This window comes from Octopus bimaculoides, chromosome 15 (genome assembly GCF_001194135.2).
Source record: "Octopus bimaculoides isolate UCB-OBI-ISO-001 chromosome 15, ASM119413v2, whole genome shotgun sequence".
NCBI lineage: Eukaryota > Metazoa > Mollusca > Cephalopoda > Octopoda > Octopodidae > Octopus > Octopus bimaculoides.
Genome location: NC_068995.1, coordinates 24,565,592 through 24,570,944, shown reverse-complemented (window position 1 = coordinate 24,570,944; position 5,353 = coordinate 24,565,592).

Genomic DNA, 5,353 nt, shown 5'->3' with positions numbered 1-5,353 from the left:
ATATATATATATATATATATATAATATTTATTCCAGAATCTGATTTGAATATATCTCATCAGAGTTAGGAGAGAATTATTTTCTTTGCTTAGCTAATATTTTTGAGAAATAAAGATCATGTGGATAGAATGGCTCCTATTTTTAAAGCCATTAGGTGTAAGCAATGGTCATATTTCAATCTTATTGAGCCTTCTCAGTAAAGCAAATACTATTCTGTTGATAAGCCTGTTAAATGATCAAGGAGAGATAATGTATTGATACTGGTTATGACTATCAACAAACTCCTTCCAGGAATTAATTAAAATCCAAAACCATCACAGACTGCTCTTGATCTGTAACCATCACAAGTGCAGTGTTTACTCTTCGTTATATTGTTGATATTTATAATCAACATCATTGCATTCCTTCTATTTCTTTACATATTGATCACATCTAAGTTCTGCCAGCAAAGTAGGATATTCTTTATTGAGGAAATCTAGTAAGCTCAAAATATGTCTGTTGCTTTCACATTTTAGCCTCAAACAAGAAAAATTATATCTCTATTTTGCAAAAATTCCAGTTGGCTTTTATAACTGGAGTTATCAGCTTGGCTTTTTGTTTTTATATTTTAAAGATTCCTTGAGGAAGTTTTCACCTACTAATTGTATGAACAATCTCCAGGTTGTTCAACTATATTACATATGCAAGACTGTACCATATGTGTATTTAGTATGCAGAATACTTTCCTGAGGTATTTTTCTCCAGCCTTTTGTTTTTTGGTGATGGGGACTTGTGTGTTCTTATTTTACAGGATATTTTTAGAAGTATTTCTATAGGGTTTTAAATTGAGCTCTATGATACTAAAAGATCAAAACAGCAATTTGTGTCCTTTCAAATTCCTGTGATGATGTACTTGAAAAAAGATTTTAAATCAAATTAAGTTAGGATTGATCTATATAATAATAATAATAATCCTTTCTACTATAGGCACAAGTCCTGAAATTTTGGAAGATGTAGGTAAGTCAGTCACATGAACCCCAATACTCAAACTTAACTAGTACTTATTTTATCGACCCCAACAGGACAAGAGGTCAACTTTGCTTTTCATCCTTTCAGGGTCAGTAAAATAAGTACTAATCCAGTATTGTGGATGATGCAATCAACTAGCCTTCCCCAACAAAATTTCAGGCTTATCATCATTACTATTATTACAATTATTATTACTATTATTATTATTGTTATTATTATTATTATTATTATTATTATTATTATTATTATTATTATTATATCTGCCTGAATGGCAGTGGTTGAAGGAAACTTCATGGATAAATTTCAAAAACAGTGGGGTTTAAACAGAATCAATTATGAAAAAGAAAAGACATGGAAAACAAAAGCAAACAAAAAGTATAAAATAAGGCACCCCAAAAGGTTAATCCATTTAGGGCTAATCAATGTATTTGATAGATTCATCACTAATTTGACTACAAATGGCAAGTGCCCTCTTCCAGCCAAGTTCTCAAGCTTTCAGATGTATGGTGGAATGTGAAGAGGTTGATGAAGGCTTATTGATTTCTAATTTCAGTATAATACTGCAAATTTATTGGGGAAAAAATATAATCTAATCAACTTTAATACACAACTGCTACATATTCCATTACACACACACACCCTCTCTGTGAGTTGAAAAGTAGAGTTCCTTCTAATGTGATTTGAACTCTGATCATAGAGATAGAAAAATAAAGACCCCAAGGCATATAACCTGGCACTCAGCCACATCTGCTATCCATTATAATAAAGATAGTTACATTAGCTAAAGGATAATGTAAATTTGTTGGTTTGAGATTAAGTCAAACAAACCATCCTTAGTATATGGCTAGTACTAAGGTGGTGAGCTAGCTGAATCATTAGCATGTTGGGCAAAATGCTTAGCAGTATTTCATCTGTCTTTACATTCTGAGTTCAAATTCCGCAATGGTCACCTTTGCCTTGCATCCTTCCAGGATCAATAAAACAAGTACCAGTTTAGCAGTGGGGGTCGATGTAATCAACTAGCCCCCTCCCCTGAACTTGCTGGCCTTGAAACCAATAAATGGCTAATTCTTATTGTATTTCAACAGCCCTCAAGCAATGAAATTTGAAGTCAATGACAATGGAATATGAACTCAGAATCTAGAGGCATGAAGCCAAATCCTATAAGACATCCAGTCTTGTAGTCTCCTATTTCTGGCTCTCCAGAAAATTTATTGCTATTAGTAATAGTGTTATTGCTTTTGTAATTGCTACATATGAGGTGATATATAATTGTTTCTGAAAAATTAACAGGTTACTTAGCACAGACATAGGACAAGTTCCAGAACATAACAGATGTAGTCTATAAATGTTGCAAGATCTTTTGGAGCATTTAACCATGACCATTTGTAAGTGGGTGTGGAACAAGAAGTTGCTCGTTCTCTGTGATACATAAAAGGGAACTATTTGTGTCCTTCCGAAAATAAATACATGAATATTGATATTATTCAAGAATATATAATGGTGTCTTTTTTTTTTGTTACATAAGCTTTAAATCTTACTTCAAACCAGACTTGCTCAATCAGAGCTGGCCAAGAGATATGAACTAACCTTGTTCATGAGACATTCATTAGTTTTGGAAGATGGGAATAAGAATTATCAATGCTAATTATATCCTTGAAACAGTGATAACAACAAGTTTTAAATACTAGTGGCAGTAAAATAATGAAAATAACTATGGAACACTTCAAACTATGCATATATAATAATGAGCTTAGTGTTTTTATTCATTGTTATGCTAAGGAGAGAGAGAGTGGAAGAAGGAAAAGACAAATAGAAAATGAGGAACAAAATAAAAGAGAGTGGAAAAATGTCTACCAAACAAGGACAGAGTGAGTGGGAGATCACAGTTTTACTGTAAATATTGTGATAAAAGAACTGGAGTTATGATAATTACCTGTAAATCTTTCAATGTTATGTAAATAATATTGTAATATTTTTGCTAATATTATATCATTATTGTTAATTTTTATAACTATCATTAAAATGTTTAGCACTACAGTCAAACAGTCTCATCAATTTACTGTCATAATTATGGCAAATACCAAGAATATGAATAGTTCAACATATACTTCTGTGCTTTAAATATTTTCATTATTTAAAAATAATCAATAAGAATGATGCAAAAGAAAAATCATCGAGTCAGCTATCACTGAGAAATATGGGGTAAAATATTATCTGCTCCATTAGAAACAGTTTGACCAAATAATTGAGGCCTGATGAACTCAAAACTAATCTGCTTTGGATAAAATGCCATACATTATTAAAGATACTGGTGTGTCATTATTTCAAAGATCATTACTATCAATGTCTATGTTTGTATTGAAAGAACAAAAATATTTAAAGAATGAAAGTATTCTTGAATGAAACTATTTACATTCTTGATTATGTTTTCACTATCCTTGTTTAGTTAAGGTTGTAGGTATTAAATCAGAGACCCATGTTTGCTAGAAGTGCCAAATGTTTAGTAGACCAATAAGAAATGTTATAAGTTGTTATTTTTGACATTGGTGTTTATATGTTTATATATCATTATGACTTGTCGTTTTTATTGGGCACCATGTACTATCACATTTATGAATTATTAATCTCAGCCTTTTGGCTATGATCAAAGTGTAATATTTAATTACTAAATACAAAGTATAAAGTCTTAGGAAAGAAATTTAGCAGTGGTTTCACTTGTACTGTGTACAGATATTCCTTTCTGTATAATTAATAAAACTGTCATAATCTTTGACAACATAAGTACATTAATATTTATATAAATAGTATTTGTCTACAAGTTCTGGGGTTGATACAATTGATTATACTCTTGAACAAGGTGCTCCAACATGGCCATAATCAAAAAGCTGACAGCTACTAAAGAAAAGAATACTATAAATGATAGGCATTGCTGTGTGGTAAGAAGCTTCCTTCACAACCACATGGTTCTATGTTCAGCCCCACTGCATGGCACCTTGGGCAAGTGTCTTCTATTATAGCCTCAGGTTGACCAAAGCCTTGCGAGAGGATTTGATAGATGGAAACTGAAAGAAGCCCATCATATATATCTGTATGTGTGTGTGTGTCTTTGCAACTGTGTTTGTCCCCTCATCACCGCTTGACAACTAGTGTTGGTGTGTTTACATCCCTGTACTTAATGGTTTGGTAAAAGAGACCAATAGAATAAGTACTAAGCTTAAAAAATAAGTCCTGGGGCGATTTCTTTGATTAAAACCCTTCAAGGCAGTGCTTCAACATGGCCACAGTCAAATGACTGCAACAAGTAAAAGAATAAAAGATATGTGAGTGTGTCTCTTTATGTTTGTGTTTGTCCCCCACCACAACTTGATTGGTGTTGATGTGTTTATGTCCCCCATAACTTAGCAGTTCAGCAAAAGAAATTGATAAAATAAGTACCAGGCTTTAAAAGGAAATAAGCACTAGAGTCGATCCATTTGACTAAAAATTCTTGAAAGCAGTGCTCCAGAATGGCTACAGCCTAATGACTGAAACAATTAAAAGATAGATGAAAGATCCAGTTGAAAGTTTGTATATTTAAAAACACATTAACCTGAAAGACTTTCAGTTTATGAATAGAGTAATGCAAGACTTTTCTTGATATCAATATAGAGATAGTATCTTTGTACTGACGAAGGATGCTAGATGGTCCTGTCCCTGTTGGAAGATGTTTTTGAAATATGTCTTCATGTAAGCAATACCTACCTGGCATTAGGTCTCTAAGCTTCATGTTAATAATGCCTCAAGGAAGATTATATGTTGTCTATCAATCTGTTAGAAATAGCAGCCAAATCTTCTTCATGATGCAGTAGTCACCTTTATTATACTATAATAAATGTATTTACTCTACATAATGTATCATGCACTCTCTGTTTGTGAATCTACTTGCAAATCTTCCTCAAATTACATCCTACCTTCTTAGAAAAGTACATGCTGGATAATATGGTTCTAGATTTTGTACACACTAAATGACAGAATTATTGTGGCCAGGACACTCTGATCACAGGTTTGTTCAATTAGAATTCATCTAGGGCTAGACAACAACATATTAAGGTGAAACAAGGAATGAAATCACTACTTCCTATGCTGTTTGAAGTGACAGAAAATGTGTATGTGCGTGTAGAGATCCATTCACCTATGCATGCACGTGTGCATACACACACACACATGCACATGCACACATATATATACATACATAGACACACATGTACATGCATGTGAAAGGTACATAAATTTGCATGATTCCCTAAGTTGAAAACTTTGTCTTAGAAAGTGAATATCTTCTTTGATCTTGTCTGCTAAAATT